General features: G+C 38.7%; 1 long non-coding RNA gene across 1 annotated transcript; it reads left to right on the top strand.

Annotated features, from left to right (window-relative positions):
• Positions 1 to 8,071: 8,071 nt before the first annotated feature.
• On the top strand, positions 8,072 to 24,669 carry LOC121629077. Its single transcript, XR_006008333.1, has 3 exons — positions 8,072 to 8,342; positions 12,559 to 12,662; positions 23,938 to 24,669. It is a non-coding gene; the product is annotated as an uncharacterized LOC121629077 (long non-coding RNA).
• Positions 24,670 to 25,216: the final 547 nt, after the last annotated feature.

Genomic DNA, 25,216 nt, shown 5'->3' with positions numbered 1-25,216 from the left:
GACATCACAAATACAAGCTTATCCGGTAAATCCTGTTCATTACCGGTTTCTGGTTTGAAACGTTTAAGCAGACAGTATAGATTATTTAAATATTTACAACATCAATAACAGCCTTTGTTGTTGTTCTTGTTGTTTTCACATTGTATTTGAGTCATTCTATGAAACGGGTGCTTTGTTATTTAAAAAATTTTCATCAAGGGCAAAAATATTTTAAATCCACATAATAAAAGATAGGTTAAACCTAAACAAAACAAAACAAAACATATTTCCCCACCTTTGGTATAAAATATTTTAATATTACCTGTAATATTAATATTAGACCCGGGAGTCATTCTTGTACCACCCCGTCACGTACAATTCTGCACACAATGACCAATAACACATGAAATAATTTTAAAAAATCGTTTGTTTTCCAACTAGTAAAGTGTCTTTTCTTAGATATTAATATTTTAAAACATAATGCAAGTTTAAAACAACGTCACAGTTGTAAATGCTTCATAAATACCATCTCTTAACAATGAAAAATGTGACGGGATGGTAAATTTAAACGCAAAATGGCTGCCAGTTTACTGCATGGTAAGCTAGCTGACTCAGCATATCTTATTTCAATCTGAAATATAATTTTATTTACATTAATAGTGTTTTTTCTTTAAAAAAATCAAGTTTTCCTGATCTATTTTGCGTGAGCAGGCGGTTACATTAAGCTTGATGAACCCCATCCAACCTATAAAAACATCAGATAAACAATATAAAATAGTGTGGGAACTTGTCTGCTTTTGAACTTAGCTCCTACAGAGGCACACATTATGTCATTTCCTGTTTTTATTGCCATCTAAAATAAGAGTATATTTTTTTATAGACAAAAAAGTAAGTGTGATAGAGTGGTAAGTCAAACTAAAAAAAAATTTTTTTTTTTTTTTTACTAAAAATAATATGTATTCTTTTAATAACTGTAGATTATAGTGTCAAAGATATCCATTTCATCCCAAAAACAATAAAAAGTTGATTAAAAAAAATGTTGATATGATGCAAATTCCTTGTTGGACATAGTGGACATAGCAAAGTGACCATGTGCTACTGAAAAATGATGAAAAATGGAATATTTTTTCTTTTAAAATAGCATTGTCTCTTAGTATGTTATTAATAACACATATCTTAACAGCTTGGAACTTTTGAAATACAGTTGGACAAATTTTTATGGATTTTTAATTTCATCAAATGTTGTGGACTCAAAGGGCACCTTTTTCATAGAATGACCCATTTAATGAATTTTAATTTAATTAGAACAGAAGAATAAAACTTTTATTGTCATTGTACAAGAATACATCACGGATCCTGCAGTAGTCTGTTCACAGCCATGGGGAAGAAGCTGTATTTAAGTCTGTAGGTGCGGACTTGCATGACTGAGTGTGCCAGAGGGATAGCTGGTGAACAGGGAGTGTCCTGGGTGGACAGGGTCGTCCCGGATCTTTGTGGAACTTCTGAGGAGACGACTGGAATAGATCTTCTCTAAGCATGGGAGTGGGGAGCCAATGATCTACTGTCTTGATGACTGTTGTTCATCTTGGATGCAGTGAAGCTGGCATACCAACACAGTACATCCATACGTCAGGACACTCTTCTGTGTAATAGTTAAAGGTTTTCACCAGAGGTGGAGAGGTAGTGTTCACAGTCCAACCCCATGTTCTTGGAGATATGTGGCCTGAGAAACTTCTCCATTGATGCTCAGGCCTGTGTGCAGTGTAGTTCTTGACTTCCAGCAGTCAATGATGATTGATTTCGTCTTTTTGGTGTTGAGGTTGAGCTGGTCGTCACTGCATTCAGTGCTTAGACGTCTTTTCTGTACGGTACGTCGTCATCATTTGATGAGTTTGTTTGAGCCATGGGTGGTGATGCAGTTAGTGGTGTACAGCGTGTACAAGACTAGACTCAGAACACAACCCTGAGTAAGTATAGTGTGGTATGGCAGCTGCAATTAAATATATGAATAAAAAAAAAAGGTGAGTACACTGGACCCTGAAGGCAGCATCAAGTATAAAAACAAAGTAACAAATGAAAATTGGTGTTGGTCATTAAAATATGGGCTCAATATAAAGTCATAAAGATTTTGCCGCTGTAAATGAATTTCTAATGTAAATGTAATTGTAAAAATTTGTATTTGTAAATCAAGTTTGTCATAGTGCAAAAAAAATCTGCCTAAAAATTCGAGTTTGTAAATGTGCAGAAAAGGATTTGCATGGTTGTACAAAAGATTTGTATTTGTGGAAAATAATAAAAGTTCTTTTGCAAATGTCCTGTTCACAGATGCAAAGCACAAAACTGCGGTTGCAAATTTTGCCCGTCTTCTTACATCTATCTGATTGGATGTTGATGAATCAAACTGTCCAATCAGAGAGCAGACAGCTTCCTGTCCTTCCGCATTATTTTCTACACATACAAATGTTATTTTTACAACCATGCAAATCCTTTTCTGTACATTTGCAAACTCAGATTTTTGAGGCAGATTTTTTTTTTTTTTTGTTTTTTTTTTGCAGGGTGACAGACTTGATTTACAAAAACAAACTGATATCTTTTGGAAACATTCGTTTACAGCCGCAAAATCTTCATGACTTTATATTAAGTCCATAATAAAAGAACAGGAAAAACACTAATGCTAAAGATATTGTCACAAGTTGCTCACATTCATTATTTTCTCTGTCTTCATATTCATTTGCAGAAATTTTGAGTAATTAGGACTGGATGAATATATCCAAGTTTCACTTTCAAAGTTGCAGTTGCAAGAACCTCTGATATATTACACCAGCTATCTGAGCGCTGTTTGTGGGTACTTGATTTTTTCCCTTTCCAGCTACGTTACACCTCTAGCAAAGTTCCATGAGAACAGGTTTTGTTACCCAAAGTGTCCAAATAAGTGCTGATTAATCTCTGCAGATAAATCAGCATGGTCATGAAGGCTTTATTTAATTTCTAGGGCACAATTTTTGATATTAATGGACTGTACTTACATAGGGCTTTTCTAGTCATGTAGACCACTCAAATGGCTTTACACCACATGTCACATTCACCAATTCACACATGCACTCATATAGCACTTCTACTGTTACATACTAAGTGCTTTGTTCAGTCACACACATTCATACCCCGATAGACACATCGGGAGGCAATGTGGGGTTTATTGTCTTGCCCAAGGACACTTCAGCAAGTAGTCAGGGAAAGCCTGGAATCAATCCAGCAACTTTCAGGTTGGCAACCTTCCTCCTGAGCTACAGCTGCCCAAATATTGTTATATATTGTAGCAACAGTACATATGCCATTTCGTAAGCAGGTCTGGGATGACAAAAGGCTGTCTTTAGCGTAGGTGGAACCACTAATTGATGGCACAGTTTCCAGTTGACTTAATGGGAATAAAAAGAAAACTATTTGTGAAGGCCACAATCTTCGTATAAAGTACGCAGGAAGGACTTGAGAACAAATTTGTTCTTAACTGTTGGTTTTCAGCAGCAAATGGCAGGGCTGCTACTTCCACAGCTCATGTAACTATTTTCTTTAGTCCACAACCTTTTTTCTGTCCAACCTCCTCCTCGGCTGCTACATTTCCTCTTTTTCTCTCATTCCCACATTCCTTCCAGACTTCCTTCTTCTTCCAACCTTGAGTCTTATATCTTCTCCTATCAACTCTCCTCTTCCTTCACCACACTTTCCCATCCATATGAGCTTTCCTTACACTTCTTTCACTCTCACTCCTTTCCTTATTGCATTATTTCTTTCCAAACGTTCTCTGTTCTGGCTCTGTCTCTCGGCCATCTCATATCCCTGCCTCTCCCTCTTTGGCTTCCCTAGAAGAAGGCATGAAACTGAGTCTTGCCCCTTCATTCTTGCCCCCCTCCTCCTTCCTCCCTGCTGTCCAATCTCAAATCCCTCCCTTGGCCTGCCTTCATTCTCTCTCTCACCCTCACACTTTTCCTTTCCTCTCTCCCCCAGCCAGAGGTTAATACACTCCAGGATGGCATTATTTCCTCCCCAGCCCTCTGACAATATAAAAATTCAGAATGGACAGCTCAATCCCTCTTCCATCTCAGATTTGATTGTAATGGTATTGCCTCCTGTCCCTGGGAGGCCCCTGCCGCCTCGCCAGCCCAGCCTTTATGACACTAAATGGCCAGGCTACAATTTTTCCATCTATTCAAAAAATTCTGTTAATAACTCATTTGGAATGAGCCGTCGAGATTCTCTCGGCCTGACTGCGGCCAGGTCTCTCACCTCTCCGTTCACTGGGGTCAGAATATACACAAAAAAGATGCAGGGCTGAATTGCAAATGTAAAAGGTTAATTAATATGAATTTATGGTCCTTCCCCCTACCATGCCCCGTGCGCTCCAATTGACAGTCCCAAAGAGACTAAATGTCATATTTATAGCCTTGTATGGAGAAAGTGCTCAGCAGTGTGAAGTCGAGGCACAAGCCTGTCCGACCACTTTTCCTTCTCCCCTGTCCAACTTTACAAGTGTACCCATTCATCTCACCGGATGGATTTATGTAATAAAACCCATTTCCTTTCCCCATATGATCCCATTAAATAATAAAATAATTATTTATTGATTATTCAAAAAGGTACATATGCGCGGGTAATGGCTTTGTACCACACCACTGGACCTGCAATAAATAAAGCAGACAGAAATAGAGAAGGCATAAGAGAAACGGAGAGGAATAAAACAGAAAGTGGGAAAGAAAGGGAGCAAGAAATGCAGGGAAACATAATGACGTCTGAACCAGGGAAATCTGGACCTGGTTCTGGCATCTCGCAGTCCAGATCAAGGAAGACATTATTTGATTTTCAGGAGATTCATATGGGCGTTCAGCCTTTTGAGTGGTTTTGTTTCATCATATGCGTATTTTCTCAAGGTTTCTTAGTTTAATTTCCGTTTTACATGTGCATTCTTACCACAATGCTGCATCATCAGCCAGGTTTCAGAACAATCCAATGACAAGCTGGTGTCAAAATGGCCCAGTTTAATCAATAACAGACTTTCAAACTTTTAAAAAAAAATGCAAATAAGGACTTTTTCTGTCTTAAAAAAAATGAATAAATATATATCATCTCATATAAACAGTCTACCCTTAAAGGCATTTCTCATATTATTTATTAATCACTGGTAAAAAAAAAAAAAAAAAAAAAAGTATGGTTAAAATAAAATAAAAAAAAAGAGCCCTGTCTCCAGCTGTGGATCATTTTAAAAGAGACACTTTAATGTCAGCCCGATATTACACTGAGGGCTTCTTAATAACCCATTTGTGTTTGGCCTTATCCTCGGCTAAAGTGCACTCACTCTCCGTTGTCTTTTTCCTGGGCTTGTCTCAAGCCTCCTGCATGCTACGGAAAACAGATGCTATCTTGGCTATATTACTTCTCAAAGCACTCATATCCTCTCCCATGTTATTTTCTTTGATCTGCTAGGCTTGCTGCTCTTACATTTTTCTTCTCCCCTCCTTCTCCTCCTCTCACGCTCTCACCCTCCCTCCCTCCACTCACACTCCCCTTCCCACCGTTATCCTCCTCTCTCCTTTTTTTTCTCTCTTGCACAGAGCAGAGACAGATCAGCCAGAATGGTTTATGTTGGTCGTGGACGTTTGAAACTCAACTCGGTTGTTCTCTTTTTGTGGCACACTTAAATTCTTTGTTTGATAAGTCGGAGAAAAGCATCCCATCCGGGATCGAGCATGAATTTACATTTAGTAAATGCATAAATATATATATATATATATATATATTATCAAAAGTCTTGATTTGAACAAGAAAATACTCAAAACAGGTTAATGGGCTTATTTTTTTTTTTTTTTTTTTTACAGGTCAGTTTTTTTATGATCTTATGTAACTTAATTTTAACCAAAACATTTTATTGCTTTCTGCCGCTCAAATTATTATATTTGTTGTTGTTTTTTTTTTTATTTTTGAAATTTCAAAACGAGTTATTTTAAATCATCAACTTTTGTGATATTTGATTGAAATAAAATTAAATGAAAAAACTATTTATAAATCCCCTGAGGGAAATTCTAATAATTATTAATAATAATAAGGTACAAGAATAAACAAGATGAATACAAAATAAATAAGTAGCATAAAATAATTAACGGTATGTTTTGTATTTATTTATTTATTTATTTTCATTTTCTTTATTAATTTAGTCCAGTATAATTACTTTGATTTTAAAGACATTTTTTTTTTTTTTTTTTTTTTTTAAAGTTGTACTTTAACATCATCACCGAAGGAAGATCAGGTCATATTATCATAGTTTGACAGCCAGTAGCTAATCAGTTGAAATGAGGCTTTATCTGCATTTTATTCAGGAACATGACATACATGTTGTAAAGTAGACGTTATGGCAACATTTCATGAAATGTTTTCTCTTACTCCTCTTAAACTTTGCTCTTTTTCTCCCTCTGACAGCTGACAGTGAAGAAGAGACAGAAAACACAGAGCTGGAAAGAAAAAGGACCGTTATTTGCATCATTTGTCACCAGTTAGAATCAAACTGTTAATATGACTCGTGGATCATCAGGCGGTTCCCTGAAGCTGATGATGCTCAAAACCTTTTTGATTAATTCTGTTTTCAGGCTTTGAACAGAAGCATCAGGGGAAAAACACAAACTTCACTGGAAACTAAAACTCAGCTTTGCAAATTGTTTAGTATGTCTGCATTCAAACGTACAAACACACACACACACACACACACACACACACAGAGGGCTAATGGTAGTTAAATAGATTTGTCCACACAGAGGTCGTAACAACAGGAGGGTAGACTCAGGAGACCAAAGAATCTTTGAGTTTCTTGTGAGCAGCCAGGAGGGGGAAGCATCCCTCTTTGCAAGTGTGCTTAGAGAAAAAGGGAAAGAAAAAGTAATTAAGCAAACAATTTGCTGGGAATTGTGTGTCTGCTTATCCAATCTACCATACTCAGTTTTGCTCTAATACATACAGACAGAAAATTGCGGGTAAAAAAAAAAAAAAAGATTGTTTTTTGTCTCCTCAGAATGATGGTAAATGACACACATGTTTCATTGCCCATTCATTTAACCTGCACAGTGTGCTTATGGAGAGCAAAAGGATTGAGAAACAAATTACGTAGTGTCATTTAATTAGGAGTTTAGCTGTGAGCAGTAATCCTTGCTTTTTCTCATAACCTTTAACTACTTAATGGATTTGAGAAGCTATTACCTTTCAAGATTTCTGTTTTTAATTATTCAGAGTATTGTCACCGATATGAAATGTCAATCACGCAAAAGGATTAATGTCGCAGTTTGTGGCTAAATATTATTTACTTATGGGTTGATGCTGGAGGAGTTCTTTCAGCTGGCTTATTTAGCTTGCACATGAACTTCTACACCTTTTTACTAACATAGCCTAATTCTAAATCCATGCGAAGCCATTATTTACATAGATATTATGACTGCGTTTATCATTACAGGAGGCCGCAGTAAGTGTCAGAGTAATATTAGAAATACGCCTGTGTGAATCTCGGATTGGATTATAATAATGACTCAGTTTTAATATGTACAAACCCAATTTATAGTTTCCTTCCTTTGCTGTTTATGTTGTAGGTGTGCATGTGTGAAAATGTAATCCACAGTGTGTATGTGTTTGGATAAGTACACAGTAGAGAAACTACCTCTCACCCTGATCACGTTTTGGCTTTGCTGTGAAAGTCGCAGGCAGAGTTTGTTTAGTTTCCCCTGGAGGACATTGCAGTTCTCTGCCAACAGACACACTGTGACACTAGGCCTGACTGTGTTTGAGAATATTACCTTAAACACATGAGGCATGTGAGGTGCGTATGATTTATTTTACCTGACGCTCGCAGGCCTCCTGCCACATACCAGTAAAATATGTGAGTGTAAAATTCCCAAGCAGACCAAGAAATGTTTCACCTGATACAGCTCATCTGATGAGTCTATAGTTTCGCTTTCGTTAATGTCTAGGATAAATGAAACACACCTCCAGCAGTTCAAACGTTCACAGATTTATTCATATAGCTGTTTTTTTTTTTTTTTTTGCTTTTTTATCCCAGGTTTGACATGGCTCTCAGGCTGGCGTGTTGGCTCCTTAGACCCCCCATGGCACGGGCCATGTAATCATCCTGAAAGTCTCTCTGGGTGTCTGCACTCTCATAAAGCAGGAAAATGGATCGTGTGGCCCAGGAAGGGAAAATGAAAGAAAAGGAGAATGAAATTACAGACCTGGCTGACTGCACAAATCATGCATATCATGTTTTATGGCTTGCCAGAAGAATTCAACACCTGTGGATCACCGTAGCTGTAATTGTACATGAACGCACAGAGATGAAGGTGGGAGGAGAGCTGTGGTTTGTGTGTGGTGTGATGTGCCTGTGTGTGTGTGTGTGTGTGTGTGTGATTTTTGAGTGTGTTTTTGTTGGCATGGCTGGATTTTTTTTTCTTTTTAAGAGACAGAGGTAAGATGATAAAACTAAGTTACGGGAACGCTTGGCGTTCATTTCTTCTTCACATCCTGGGTGAGCCACCCGCAGCCCACACGGCTCGCTCACAGAGGCTTCATTTACTATTGTAATTACCCTGTTTATTTACCCTACATGCTTTTGGTGGTAAAACGGGGGCCAATTCATCAGATCGGGACAATCTGGCTTGGCTTTGGCTCTGCCATTTACTTTAATTAAATGAGGCAATCAGTGAATCATAAATCACAGCTATCGTGACCACTAACTCTGTTCAAACCAGGTCTAAAACTTTAAAGTCGACACTTAAAATTAACCTCGTCACCGGTTTCTTTATTTATTGTCACCCTTTTTTTGCAGCTTTATTAAATTCCCACTCTGAATGTCTTCAAACTTTTTTTCGCAATTTTGTTTTTAAAACTTTAAAAGTTCAAATTGATCCATTGGGTGGAATATGAATACAGGTAAAATCCCAAACATGATGACATTATAACAGATTGACGAGTCTTCCCTTCTCTCTCTCTCTCTCTATCTCTTTTCTGCTGTGGATGCTTGAGTCAAATTGATTACACCGCTCCATCTGCATCACGACTGGCCTCCTCCTGTGTTTGCCGCCTCTGCCTACAGCACAGAGTTAGTGTACAATTACATATAGTTTAATATATCTGCCTGAGCACCTTTAAATAAGCATCACAAGTCCACAAGGTGATTTGTCTTCCAGCCCCATTACTCCATTGTACATCTTGATAGCCAGGGATCGCTCCTAGCTATGTTTAAGCATTAAATAGTGTATTATTATTTCACATAAATCAAGCTGAGATGTGAGGGGGTATTCATAAATTTTGCATTTCTCACAGACAGTGTTTTAAAGCCCCTCTCTTTCTCCCTTTCTCTCCCCACCACTCTGAATTTGGAGACTAAAGCAATTCTGCTCCCTTGCACTTGATAGTACATTAAAGATGGTCATATCAGGGAGTTATATTCAAAACAACATGTAATGCAGTTTAGATTAAGTTTGAGTTGCTTTAGCACATTTATCACGGCTCTGTTTGCATCATAAGGACCTCTGCTTTTGACAGCGATGACACACACGCAAACGCTGTTTTGTTATTGTCATGAATAACGGGGGAAAATACTAATAAAGGCCATTTATCTGAATATTTTCCCATTTATCCGCGGCTACTGGATCACTTATCTGTGCTCAAGGATGGGAGAATGAAATTGAATTAAAAAGGGGAACATTTTGCCATCAGACCTGCCCTCCAAGGCGAGTTTCCCTGACCCCCACCCTCCCCTACAGTTTTTGGTTATTAGTTCTGTGTTTGTGCAAAGCGTCTACTGAGGAAATGACTTCACTCAGGAAACTGAATGTCAGAAGAACTGCCAACGTTACAACCAGTCAGGCAGCACGCTCTTCTCTCACTCTCAGAGTGAGCCGACACGGAAAGTGACAAAAGAGGAAATTGGACTGGTAGTTATTTTGGTTACTCCGAGGATACGTTGCGCATTTCTTTCCATTTCCTTTTTCTGGATTTCTGATTAGTTCTGACTGCAGGGTTTCAGATGATACCCGGAAATGGAGGTGTGAGGATATCATTATGTGTCACATGAGTATTGCAACAATTTGCTTGAAAGACAGGTTCGTCTGATATTCAGGCTTTTCTTTTATAATCAGTTGTATTGCTCATTTTGATATATTGACCACACATATAACCTACTTGTTTTACATTTTTCTAAAACCATACAGAAAGCACCGCGGCCTCACAGCAAGAAGGTCACTGGTTCAAACCCTGGCTGGGGGCAGGTTCGAACTGGGGGAAGGTGGCCTTTCTGTGTGGAGTTTGCATGTTCTCCCCATGTATGCGTAGGTTCTCTCCGGGTACTCCGGCTTCCTCCCATTGTCCAAAGACATGCATGTTAGGTTAATTGGTTATTTTAAATTCTCCCTAGGAGTGAGTGTGAGTGTGAATGGTTTTTTGTGTCTCTGCGTTTGCCCTTCAATGGACTAGAGACCTGTACAGGGTGTACCCTGCATCTCACCTGCTAACTGCTGGGATAGGCTTCAGCTTCCCTGCAACCCCTATTGGACGAAGTGGTACAGATAATGAATTTATATCTCTCTCTATATATAGAGATATAAATTCATTATCTGTACCACTTTGTATATATGTATATATATACATATATATATATATATATATGTATATATATATACAAAAACATATATGTATTTATATGTTCACTGGAAATTGTACATGACACAAATTAGTTTACCTAAATTATTCAGATGATGCAGAATTGTTCTAATTTTTTTTTTTTTTTTTTTTTTTGCTCACACTGTAACAGTACACCACAATTAAAGCTAATTCTCACTTATAAAACATGCTTATCATTTCCCACACATTATAATTATGTGACCTCCTGGCCTGGGGAGGGCTTCAGCGCTGTAATGAAGTCACAGGAAAAGAAAAAAAAAAAAAAGAAAAAATCCTGTAAAAGTCATTGCAAATTGGGAATTGATGAGATGCCAGAACAGTAAGTAAAGCGAATGGGGGGAGTTGGTTTAAGAAAAAAATGTCTTTGAACTAGTTTTTGCTTGCAGAAAACATAGCTTCTGGGTTGATATTCTTTCTGAAGTGTTTCATGACAGGGAGAATTAAGAAATATAGTGCAGCGCCAAACAATTCGGGAAAACGACGGCGCACACCCACAGGTATTCTGTTCTCATGACATCATGTGTAAAATTTACAACTTCAAGTTATTTTGGGCATTAAAATGTTTTCATCCATTACAGTCAGCTTTCATTACTCGGGATGTTTTCTGTCTTTTGGAATTAAGCAGCTCAGAGCTACACGAAGCTGAATGTGAGAAAGATTTCTATCTTCCACTGCTTTCCTCATAAGAACCTGCTTCTGACCTGGACATGTGCAGGCTGGCTGCATGTTTCCAGCTTATGAACTGGAAACCTCGCTCCTGTCATCTCTCCTCCTCTCTCTCTCATGATCACTCGGCTTCCTCCACACACACATAACACACACATACACACACACACACACAATACCTGGGAGGATAAATGCTCAGTTAAATTGAATAAACATGATCCAGACTTGCTCCTTTCCTGCTTGTCTACTACGGCTAACTTACAGAGGGATCTGTGATTTGCAAAGATCAGATGTCAGCTGAAAGCCCACTGTCAGATTTTCTTTAAAAAAAACTTTTGAGATAAACAAGTTGAGTCAGACATCACATAATCAGTTTTTTGTCCTCTTTTGTTCACGGGTTAAACGTTAGCTTTATTGGTGTCTCCAACATAAATAAAAGACAGCACACATATCAACGGACTTGTGTTCATCAGCCTGACAGTTTGTTTCATCAATGACTAAAAATGACACAAACACAGTTAAATTACCCACCTCTCCCTCCATAGCTGTTTATGCTTCAAATGCTCAGATGTTCTCTCATGTTAAAACAAAGAATCTACCTGTCTATCAACTAATAGGACTCTGGGTGGGGCAGGATTCCAGTCTTTTGAAGTGAACTTGTCATGGGAGATCTGCATCATTAGAGTTCACTACAGTCACAGGCGCAAGATTAATTGTCTGAGGTGCACCACTTCAAACACTTTCTGCAGATGAGGAGTTTTTTTTTTACTTTGTAAGGCCCGTCTTTGCCCGTACACACACCTGCACATTCTCACACTTGGTAGAAATGATAAATGCTATATGTTCACATTCCTGTGCGGCATTAAAAACAGATGCAGATTGTCAAGCGTGTGCAGAAGCACACGTTCCAAGTCTTCCAAATCATCAAAGATGCAAACATTTAAACACATTTGTACATTTACAGACACAATTCCACATATTATTTTAACATGTATAAAATACATGTGTATTGACAAGTGCCACCCCTCTCTTTTCCAAACACACGCACACACACACTCATACAAGTATGCACGACTCCAAACAGGCTGCAGCAACACAACATTAAGCGGTTTTCTCCTCTCTGTTATCTCCAGCTTCCTTTTTGCCCTTTGGTTAAACATTCTCTTGGCATGCATGATCTCATTTAACTTTGATTTCCTCCTTTTCCAGGACGGCATCCTCGATGGTTCCAATTTCCAGCCCATTCCCCAATTTTCAACCCCAATGACAGACAACACACACAGGGATGGCTGTTTAGCTAAAGAAGGGAATTGGTAAGTGATGATTTTAAATGCTGTTTAAGATAAAAAGGGGGAGTATGTGGCAGATAAGGACTTGCTTTGGTTGAGAGCAGGAAGCTTGGAGATACCAGTGTGAATATACCGCTGCAGTAGCTGCGAGCCACGTGTTATTTTGTGACTGGGTTTTATAAAACACTGCTGTTGTAACGTTATCCATTAAAAAAATACTTTAAATATTGTATTAAATGTTTTTATTTAGTGAAGTTTTGCTTTTTATTTTAATGTTTCCTAAAAAGAAAAAAAAAATCACAATTATATGATAAATATCCATGAAATATTTTAATTTTAATGCTATTATATTTTAAGAAATTTGTATAAAAGAGACCTGTTGAAATGAACCAAAACCACATAGTTAGGGATAAAATTATTAATTTTTTTAAAATGTTTTTTTAGTTTAACATCTGGTTTTAAAGATATAATCTTTTAAGCTACACATTGTCCTGAAATGTTTTAATCTGAGCTTTTTTTTTTATTTTATTTTACTGGAAGCTATTTAATATTTTTATTTATATCATATATTTTTATATTTTTTTTTCATTTATATTTAATCAAATTTGATGTTTTCTGGTTACTTTAAAAATAATAAGCCCCTTAATTAAAAAGAATAAAAGACATTGGGGCACCAGTATGAAAATATTATGTCTATGATAAAATTGCTTAATTTGGTGCTGATTAACCTTTAGAGTGTGGAGATTATGTCCAACATAAAGGCCTTTTTTGTTTCTATGTTGAAAAGAGCCTGCTATTGTTGAGCTTTAAGTGGCTTGTGTAATCCCCCCTACAACCTATAACACGAAGCCATAGGATTCTGAAAATCTGTTTTCAACACATTCTTAGAAGCGAACCTGCAAATTCACTCTCCCCGTCTTTTCCCCAACTCCATCATAAAACAGAGCACCCCATTTCCATATCAATCGGATTAGTTCCAAGGCCAGGGAAGTAGGAGTAATGTAAGTAACCGTACAAATTTAAATATAGGACATCAAAAACATTGTTAGGCATTCATTTATTTTTGAAGCAGCCCTGGCTCTGTCTTCCTCTCTGTGAAGATGAGATGAAAATGCACCTTCTTAATTTTATTTTCACTTTATTTTAAAACACTACAGTATTTTAACATTTCACGAGCGCCGTGCGGCTCCTCTTGTACGCTTTACCTCTTTTGTAAAATGAGTATGTCACATTAAGCGTTGCACTTGTATAAAAATGCACCCCAGAAACAATATGAGTTGGGCAGCGTTCACACAGGCTTTTGGAAAATGCTTTGCTGTCAGCTCCTGCAGTGTTAATACCTCCTTATGCTTTTATTCAAACATCCATTCATTTTCCTTTTACATTTAACACTGTTACATTTACAAATGACATTTTTTAAACATCCTTTTTGTTTACAGATCAAATAAAATGAACTGAACCGTGTGACTCTTAAACAGGCCTTAAACATGTTTAAATACGCATTAATTCAAAGGTTTTTTTCAGTGTTTTAGAATTAGTTTCATGAATTCAAAAAGACTTAAATAAGTTGATGAGTTTTAGAAGAGAAAGACAAATTAATGTTATTACAAATCACTTTTTCCACCAGATAAAAAGTAAAAATTTGTGTTAGACATTAGAAACATGAGGGGGTCAGTGTGCATGTGAGTGAGTCAGGAAGAGATTATTTAGCAGTCTGTCTCGCTGACTGTTTAGAGCAGTCAGTAACTCCCTGTCTGGATGAAGAGATGGATAGATGGATGCCTGCATGTGCCTCTTCAGCCCTTTATGACTTAGTCTGTCTCTCTGTAATTGAAAAGCTAGCTGGGCTGTGTTGTCTTGGGATTTGTCCCTTTATAATGCAGCTTCAAAACAGGAAAACCAATAGTGGGAATAGACCCCCGAATGTAATTAATTTTGTGGGGGTGAGGGGTAAGAGAGGGGGGGTGGGTTTTAGGTTGGGGGGAGTATTATTGCAAGAGGAAGAATTCTAATCAGTTGCAGATTCCTTCCTGTTTGGTTAGCGTGACCGTGGCCAATTACCAGTGAACTCTGTGTTACAGTTTCACTTCCTGCGCAACCCGAAAGAATGGACCAAGGCTGGCGATGCAGAGCCTGCTGGTACAAGGAGAGATAGAGCAGGAGAGAGACGAGATAGAGGGGGAAAGACGAAACAAGATGACTAGACTGCAGGAAAGTAAACACAAGAAAGGATAGGGAAGAAAAAAAAAAGAAAAAAAAAATAGGGAGGGTGAAATCTCCAGCCAGATCTAAGGTGCAGAGGCATGAAGGCACACAGGTCTTTTATCCAGCTAATAAAGGACACGACATGTGGTTCACAAAGGAAATGAAAGGATTTTAGTCCTGACTTCTTTTGCTAGTTGAGCTGTTCTCAGGTAGAAGCTCAAACTGCAGAGCAACAGACTCAACCCAAGTCACAAATGCAATAACACATAACTCAATCAGTGCAGCGATGTTATCGAAAGACAATTTGGCAATGCTGTTTTCCCCTAAATCGAATCAAACCGCAGGACTGAACAACTGAATGACAATTGGTGCAGCACACCTGAATTTGCATCCTTTTCTATTATAAGCATATAGAAGTAACTCAATATGTTATGGTTCTTCCTTGGAAATTGTCCATGCTTATTAACCAAGATGCCGCTCTCACTAAAGTCTTGCCAAGCTGGTAGTTTTCTCCACATTACAACAACACGCTGAAAATGTCAATCACGGTCTTTTCTCAGGCCTTGTCGTTCTCACATGTACAACTTTGTTTTGGTGGGCGTTTACTGACATCCTCATAAGGGGATCTGTAAAAACACGAGGTTTGAGTGGAAAGCTAGAGACGCTGGCAGCATCACAGAAGCTGTGAGTGACGATCTCCAACTGCGAGGCTTCCCTTTGGCTTCATCCCACTCCTCAATTCTCTCCTGTTTTACTCTGGTTTATTCCCCCACAGAGGCCCTTTGCCATAGTTCCCCCATCTGTAAAAAGTTTTGGCATATCGTTCTCCGATCCTATCCCAAAATTCAGTCATGATGTCACTGTTTAGATGTAGAATTAGAGGAGGGATGCACGGTGGGATAAGGTTATCAAGATTGCTAAAGGGACATTAATTTGTTCATTCTGCTGTGATCTGATCGGCCCTTTAAGTCTTATGTTTGTTTATCTGTGTTTAAAAAGAAGGAATCTCTTTATCTTTTTCTAGATAAGAAACAGTATTCAGCAGTGAAGTCACTGTTAATAAATGAAAAAAACACTTGGATTCACACAGACATATGCTGTAAATGCCATGAGTGATAGCATCAAGCTCTCTTTTCTAGTAAAATTCAAGAAACCTGTTTTGTGTTACCCAAAAGATGACATGACATTTATTACCATTTTCCAGCACATCTCAAGAGGCGCTTACAAGTGGAGTAAACTGCTTAGAAGATGTTCAAGGGGGATGATGCACAGAACTGGCAATATGAATGTGAATTCCCTGGGAAGCCTTACTTTTGCACACACAGAATGAAGAACATGAGAAATGGGCAAAAAGCCATGCTATTCAGTATGAACTAGAGGGTCCAAGTCACTAAACTAATCCTAGGTACCACAAGATCCCACTTTCAGCCAAGTCTTTTTGCTGCAGCTGCCTGGGATCATTTTACAAACACAAGGTATTCCTGGAAGAATTGATTCTGTTAGATAGTACATTGATCACGCACATTGCCTGCGGCCAGAAGATGGCTTTACAAGCAATAAGATGGGAGACAATTATATTATTTTAGTGAAATAAGACAGAGTACAAGCAGTAAGTGCCAATAGCCCAGGCAGGAGGAGGGAGGCACTGGCTGCTTTGGTGTGTTTGTGCTCCATCCTCAAGTGGCACGATAATCCACTAAACTTTCCTCCACCCGCTTCTCTCAATGCAATCAGGATGCGAAGGCTCACCAGTGATTGCATTCATTTGTAAAAGCATCCAAGCCAAAATTGAACCCCAAGGCTGATAAACTATAAAGATGCTGATCAGATCGCAGCTAAGGAGTCCTCACTGCAGGGCAGAAGGTGTCAGGGCTGGAGCCAAAAGAGCAATGACTCTGTATACCTCACTCGGAGCCAGGCGACCGCCCCAGAATACAAACAGGGGCGGGAGAGAGAAAACATAGAGGCGACAACAAACTGCAGGATTTGTCATCGGGCTGCATCTTTCAGAGGTGGAAGGTAATATCTGTTCAACAGATTAGCAGCTTGTAGATGCAGTTTTGTTTTGTTTTTTCTTCTCTTTTATGGACTCTGCTGGTAAATAGAGTTCATTTATTGCTTGAACTTCAGCAAATGTGTGTTATCGATGAGCTCTGTGTGAATTTCATAATGCATCACATGGAAAGTAGAAGCCTTAAACAGATACTGTTACAGGGAAGTTGTATGTTTATTATCACCACACGGAAAACAGTCCAACTTTTATCACAGCTATTGCACTGTCTCACACAAAATGAACAGTGTCATTACCCTAAATACACATCACACATACATGCCTTGACTAAAGATAGAAGACAGGCTGACGGAGAGAAAGGAAAAAAAAGAAAGGAAGTAAGAAAGTGAAGATCTGAGGATGTTTTCTCCTCTCCATCCTTGTGGCCCCAGTGCGTTAAATGTCAAAGAGCAGTCAGCGGGAGAGACTGATTCCAGGAGGCGATGTGAATGGGACGATTGAAGACCCGCTTTGATTGACAGCTCTTTCTCTCCCGCTCTGCCCTGAGGGTGATTGACAATGTGGTTCATCTCACATTTTGTGACTGAGTTAATCCAGTAAATTCCTACCAGACGCTGCTCAACTCAGCAGAGACCTGCCGCTCCTTTCCCAGGTGGAGTTTTCATTTTATCTCTTCTACTCCAAAATAAATATGTTTTTTCCATCTGTGGCACTGAAAACAAACCAGTGAGGGGGGAGATGAAGTGGGGGTCTATAATTAAGTGTAAGTACATAATTAAGCAAGTTTAGGAAAGTGCTGGTTTTACTATGAATTAAAATGTAGACTAATTACATTTGGGAATTATCCTGCTGTTGTGTTAGTGATTAATATTGTCATAGGTTACCGTCTCAATATGCTGCCAGTTGGAAATGGGATCACCTTACTGGAACGATTGATCTCTTGCCAAGTTTAGTAATTAATTGACTCAACAATTACTGACACACAACTGTCTTGAACGTCGTCCCTCGTGCCCACAAGGTGCGCCGCTCGTCCTCTTGACCTTGCACCTGTATTTTGATGTGTGCCGGTTCCCAGAACTGGCTTCCGCCAGACTCTGCAGCTGGCTTTTCAAAGAAGATGAGAAACAACAACAACAAAAATCCTGCAAGAGAAAAGAAAAGAGTCGACTCGTAAGACCTTCACCTCTGTTTTAGGTTTCTGCGAGCGGTCGGCAGCAGTGACACGCAGCCGCCCAATAAGGACAGGAGTGTGCAAATTATTTGACGCCTTCATTAATCATCATTCCTAAACGATCATTCTGTAAGGGGATTCATTTAAGCATGATTAATTGCAGAGTGGGCTTAATCAAGCAAAGAATTACCTGCCTAACCTTTTGCAGGAGGTTGGTGTTAACCTCGAGTCATAGCAGTGGAACCCCGAGTAGTTAACCATGTCACGGAAAATTAAGATGCAGGAATAATGAGAGGTGCTAAAAGAGCACACGTCTTCAAAAATATAAAGACACCTGTTATGTAAAAAAAAAAAAAAGAGAAAATCACATTTTTTTCTGTGCTCCAGATAACGATGTAACCTATAGCTTACAGCAAATAACTCATCTTTGGTGTGTTAATTCAACATCTATGCACAAGTTTTCATAACTTGCAAGCTTTTTTTTATGGGTTGATTAATAAAACTTTCTCAACTTGTGAGATAAAGCTGGAAAATTTTTTTTATTTATTTTTTTTTTGTTTTTTTGGTTGTTGCAGTGTTGATATTTTTGGGAGCTTCTCTGTGGAGTGATTAAGTCCAGCATTGTCACCAATATTTCTTCATCTCCACACAGTTGGCTCCTGATTTCTGTCTGCGCAGGGCCCAGAAGACAATACCCGCAGTGTGTGCAGATTGAATGTTTACTTTATAAGCATGATGAAAGCCAACCAGTTATGGCAAAGTGAGATAATAGCTCACCTAGATGAACTTGTACAAGCATCACACTTGTGTGGGGCATTGCACACTCAACATGGTATGCTTTTGAAGTCGGAGAAGCTGAAGGCTGCGGTAGACGTTGTCTGGTCCGCCTTACTCTGCTGCATTATTAGATCACTATTTATCCTCTATAATGTACATTCTCAGATTGTGCAAACATTTAATATTCATGACATTCAAACAAACAAAAAAGTGACTGGATACTTGAAAAGAGAATAAATATTGCATTAAAACATACCCCACGATTTGACTCTATGCTTCAGAGCCAGTCCTCATTAGAGACAAATATTTAGTTCACACACACAAATGAGCCCTTATAATTGCACAATTTTATGCACAATTCAAATTCAAATCATTCCTTCTTGACACAGCCAATACATCTGTCACACACCTCCCCCTTTTTCTTTTTTCTTCTTTGTTGAATAATTAAAAAAAAAAAAGAAATAGAGAAACATACTAATGAGAGAACTTAACTTGAGGGCTTTGCTGCTTCACTGACTATCATATTAATGTATTCCTGTGTGAATTAAACGCATCATCAAACACTTAAGTTCCCTCTGCATTTTCCTCTGAGGACAAGGGCTGGACACCGGTGTCTACCTTAACCTCTGCAAAATTGAAGGGCATTCTTCATTATTGCACCTCTTGTGATTACTTGGTAATAGACACATATTAAAGGTCTCCTTTTAAAATAGACAACAACACTTTTTTGATTTATATGAGACTGAAATTGAATCTGTTGGTGATTAAAGTGGAAATGTGCTTAAATATTACCTTCTTTTACTACTTTCTGTAGGTAAATATGTAATACCTCTCAGTCAGATCTTTAATGTTATTAAAAAGACAAACACCAGCTGTTAACACTAAGATTCCTCTGTCTCTTTTTCATTTTCCGCCTTAAGCTGCCAGTGTAATCTCTGCCTAACCTTTCTACACCTCTTTAAACTTCTCTCTGTTCCTCCCTCCTTCCATTTATCTTTTCATCCCAATCCTCCCCTCTACTCAGGACAGACTGACAGTCATCACAGCTCCTTTCACTTGAGTCTGTGACAGCTTCAACTGGTTCATTAAGGCAAGAAAAAAAAAAAAAAAAGAATTGGGAATGGAGTTATTTAAAAGGCTGCTTTGTAGCTAAGCAAACATGTCAGCTCATGCCCCAAAATAATGGGTCGTCCAGGGTGGAGGAAATATGCTAGATTTTATAATCATAATAGACCATGCAGTGCTAAAGGTGCTAAAAGGGTCAGGTAACTGTTTCTCAAGTGAAGAAGTGGAAAATGAGGCTTTTAGAAAATGCCAAACAAAAGGGACAAAAAGTACAAAGCAACAAAGCATGCAGTTAAGGTGCGACTGAGATGTTAGTTTGAATATTTTGAATAGATTTGCCCATAGCTACTTCGAGAGCAAAGCCGGCAATGTGTGATTGATCATGTCCCACAGGGGCGACAGCCAGAGTGCCATTTATACACAACAAACGGGGTTGGCTACACTAAACTAAGCTCACACAACCTATGCAGATAGCACAGTCTTTCATTTTAACATGTGCATGCTAAACCTGGCTGATAAACGATTTGCCTAGCAGCACTTCCGTCCATATTTTATCACGGCAGACAATGCTCGGTGGCGTTGCCAGACTTGGTGTATATCCAGTATTCAGGAAAAAAAAAAAAAAAAAAAGAAAAAAGTCTTCTCAGCCTCTCAACAGCTTGGCTCCCATAATTAACTTCGAGAGAATTGACAGGAGCTTCAGTCAGAGGCAACAGGAATAGAATGAAATGAAATAAAATAGATTTGAGTAAGAATAAAAAGGGTGAACATAAAATCACAGAATTTAGAAAGTGATTACATTTGACTGACAGAGGTCTTGGGATGGTCATGCTTGAAGTTTGTGCAGAAAACCATCCAAAAAGAAGAAGAAGGAAAAAAAAAGAAAGCTTCTGTTGAGGGCAGAAATGGCTAAAGGGATTAATGAACGTTTATACTTAAAGCTCTGCAGTTGCAAAACACATCAAAAACCTTTAAGCTGTGGCACGCCTGCAACATTTTAAGCCAGCCTTCTGAATATGGCAACATTGCCAGCAAATATGAGCAGGGTAGACCGTTAATGTACATATCCAGAGGCAAGAGTCCTGGTAAATCTGGAGCTTCAGTGATTTATTTTTTTATTTTCATTTTTAGAAAAGAGCTTTGAAATTTGAACGTGTCAAATGAAGTAAACAGATTTCTTAAAGTGCCTTCTTGTTTACTCCTCATATTACAGGTTTATTTAAGAATTTGATTGCATTTACAATTACAAACCATAACGTCTTTTGCATTTTTATATTAAAATCTAAAATAGCTGCAGCTGCTGCAAAAAATGTACATTTAGTAAAGATTTAACACATATGTAGGTAATAATTTAATGTACAAGAAAAGAATTTCTTGACAATTTCCTACATACACTTGCAGAGTCATAAACATATACATCTGATTTCTCAGCCTCTGCTCTTCTTCATTTTAATCACAACCAGACAGATCACGTGTAGGCCCTAGATGACATCTAGATGATCTGTGATTGGACAGATCCCGCATGTGCTTTTTGTTAAGTGGGATCATTAATAGCTGGCTATGACCTCTGACCATCCCTGAAAATCATTAGCTGGTCAACTGATGGTTTTTATTTACCATCCTTATAGGAGATCTTAAAGAGGAAGACTTGTTATTGTTGAGGATATTGTGACATCAACTTAATGTTTGGTACTTAGTTTGATCCCAGATAATTTAACCTGAAAGACCAGAGAAATGAAGACTTTAAGATGTTCTTTGGTCCTACACAGAAGTAATACATTTAACTTAAGTAAAATGTTTGAGGTAACTGTCAAATAAGATATGTATGTATAAGAAAGTATGCATTCATTTAATCTGAAGTTATAACTGTATAAAGATTTTATACATTCCCATATGACCGAAATCATATATGAGATTGTTAGCATTTAGTGTGAGAATAGGATTAAAAGCTTTAAGAAATACAAAAATAAAGCTCAATTTACTCAAGCTCAATTGTTTTTTCTTCACTAATTGTTATTACTGTCAAAAATATGTCAGAGATAACCAAATTGATAAATAAATAAAAATAATGACTAATAAAGCTAAAATAATAAAATAAAAATATTAAAATAAAAACAAATAAATAAAATATTAAAATTAAAAAATATTTGGTTAATTTAATTATTTTAAATATATATTTTAAATAAGACATTAAAATAAAAAATATGAAACAACAAATAAAAAATAAATGTATTAATTACATAAACAAACAAACAAACAAATAAATAAATAAATAAAAAAAAATAAATCCACAAACTTCACATATGTCTAAAGTCCATTCATCTTCATGATGAAAAAAGTAACAGAGACACAGAACTATAACAGATGACGTTAAAGAGTTTATATTTCCCTGCTCTAACATGGTTTACTCCAGCAGGAAAACATGCCAAACAAACACTAAGAGTCAAAGACTAAGAAAGATCATTTTAGAGGATATGTAGATCAGTCAGTTATTTGCAGCAGGTGTGTTAAAATACTTTTTAATATTAGTTGCAGAGCTGTCATCTGATCACCACCTGGTGGTGAGTTGGCTCAGATGGTGGGGGAGGATAGCGGTCATATCTGGCAGACCCAAGAGTGTTGTGAGGGTCTGCTGGGAACTTCCGGCGGAGTCTCCTTTCAGAAAGATCTCCGGCAGAGCTTCAACCATGTCCCAGGGTGAGGCGGGGGACATTGACTCCAAGTGGGCTGTGTTCCGTTACTCTACTGTTGAGGCAGCCAACTGGAGCTGTGGCCATAAGGTTGTCGGTGCCTGTCGCAGAGGAAATCCCCAAACTCCTTGGTGGACACCAGCAGTGAGGGATTCCGTCAAGCTGAAGAAGGAGTCCTATTGGGCCTTTTTGGCCTGTGGGACTCTGGAGGCAGCTGATGGGTATCGGCAGGCTCAACGAAATGTGGCTTCGATGGTTGCTAGGGCAAAAAGTCGAGCATGGGTGGAGTTTGGAGAGGCCATGGAGAATGACTTCCGGACAGCTTCGAGAAGATTCTGGTCCACCATCCGGCAGCTCAGGAGGGGGAAACAGCTCTCCATCAATGCTGTGCACAGTGGGGATGGGGGCCTGCTGACCTTGATTCAGGACATTGCGGGTCAGTGGAGCAAATATTTCGAGGACCTCCTCAATCCCACCGATATGTCTTCTGATGAGGAAGCAGAGTCAGGGGACCCTGGCTTGGACTGTCCTATCTCTGGGGATGAGGTGGTGGCAGGGCCCTGGGGGTGGATGAGGTCAACCGAGAGTTACTTAAGGCTCCGGATGCTGTAGGGCTGTCTTGGTTGACATGCCTCTGCAGCATTGCATGTACATCGGGGGCAATTCTCCTGGATTGGCAGACTGGGGTGGTGGTCTCCCTCTTCAAAAAGGGGGACTAGAGGGTGTGCTGCAACTATAGGGGGATCACACTCCTCAGCCTCCCTGGTAAGGTCTATTCAGGGGTTCTGGAGAGGAGGGTCCATCAGATAGTCAAACCTCGGACTGAGGAGGAGCAGTGAAACTTGGACTCTGCCAGGGCTGCCCCTTTTCACAGATTCTATTCATAACTTTTATAGACAGAATTTCTAGGTGCAGCCGAAGTGTTGAGGGGATCTGGTTTGGTGGCCTCAGGACTGAGTCTCTGCTCTATGCAGATGATGTGGTTCTGTTGGCTTCACTGGGCTGTGATCTTCAGCTCTCACTGGAGTGATTCGCAGCCAGGTGTGAAACAGCTCGGATGAGAAGACCAAGACCATGATCTTCAGCCAGAAAAGGGCGGAGTGCTTTCTCTGGGTCGGTAATGAGATCCTGCCCCAAGTGGAGGAGTTCAGGTCCTGTTCACTAGCGAGGGAAGGATGGAGCGGGAGATCGACAGGCGGATTGGTGCGGCATCTGAAGTGATGCAGACTCTGCAGCAATCTGTTGTGGTGAAGAAGGAGCTAAGTCAAAAGGCAAAGCTCTCAATTTACTTGTCGATCTATGTTCATATCACAAGCTGTGGGTAGTGACCGAAAGAATGAGATCGCGAATACAAGTGGCTGAAATGAGTTTTCTCTGCAGGGTGGTCGGGTTCTCCCTTGAAGGTAAGGTGAGAAGCTTGATGATCCGGCAGGGGCTCAGAGTAGAGTCGCTGCTCCTCCGCATCGAGAGGAGCCAGATGAGGTGGTTGGACATCTGGTCAGGATGCCTCATGGATGCTTCCCTGTTGAAGTGTTCCGGGCACGTCCCACTGGGAAGAGGCCCCAGGAAAGACCCAGGACACGCTGGACGGACTACATCTCTTGGCTGGCCTAGGAATGCCTTGGGATCCCCTCAGATGAGAAATGGATGGATGGATGGATATTTTTGCCAAAAATTCAACATGTATGTCTGTGTATTTTTTCCCCTTTAATACACTTACATTGTTGGGGAGCAACTTAACAAGATCCTGGTGTCCCTGCTCACGCTGTGCTCTTCAGTTCACTAGCAGCCCCGCTGAGGAGCGATGAGTCTGGGAAGTGCACATTTTAACACTTAGTAAAATATGGTTTAAACTTCTTTTTAGTCAGTCTATACCTCCATTTATGTCGTTATGTTGGAAGTTTTTTTTTTTTTGTTCTTTTTTTTGTGTGTATGTGTGTGTGTCATGTTTGTGTGTTTGGATGCCGTACAGAACTTTTATTGAAACATCGCTGGAACATGTGTTTGGTTTCACCTGTGGTCTGCTGGTTTTTCTGTTTCTTTTCCTAATAAAGGTGTGCATGGTGAAACTGGATCAAATGACGTTTATTTAAAAGGATCCCCATTAGCTGACATCAAGACGTCAGCTAGTCTTCCTGGGGACCAGACTATAAACTAAAAAAAAAAACAAAAAAAAAAAAACAAGCATTGCAGTCTCAAGTAAAAAAATTGAAAAAAAAAGAAAAGAAAATAAAAACAACAAAAACACAACAAGAATAATTGAAGTAGTAGAAATACATTGAAAAATAATACATACAAAAACAATACATAAAATGTATAAATAATGCATGTAATATAGCATAATACGTAAAAATATTACATATATATATATATATATATATATATATATAAACTTATTTTCTAAAAATAAAGTTTAATCATTGCTTTGTCACATTTTGGAACTTTTTTAATCATGTACAGTTGTATGCTCTATACTTGCATGTATGTTTTTCTTAGAACGTAAAAAAAAAAAGTATAAAATCGTGAGTACTAGGTGGGTGATACATTTCTCAGGCACATTTTAAGCTGTAACAATGTGTATTATTATTTTTTTTTAATTAACTGTTAATGTCAACACTCCTCCTCAGTTTGCCCTGCTGAGGAGAGGTGTGAATGGATA

The sequence above is a fragment of the Melanotaenia boesemani genome, chromosome 18 (assembly GCF_017639745.1).
Source record: "Melanotaenia boesemani isolate fMelBoe1 chromosome 18, fMelBoe1.pri, whole genome shotgun sequence".
NCBI classification, from domain to species: domain Eukaryota; kingdom Metazoa; phylum Chordata; class Actinopteri; order Atheriniformes; family Melanotaeniidae; genus Melanotaenia; species Melanotaenia boesemani.
Note: the sequence above shows the minus strand (reverse complement) of the source record. Positions and strands in the feature narration are given on the sequence as shown.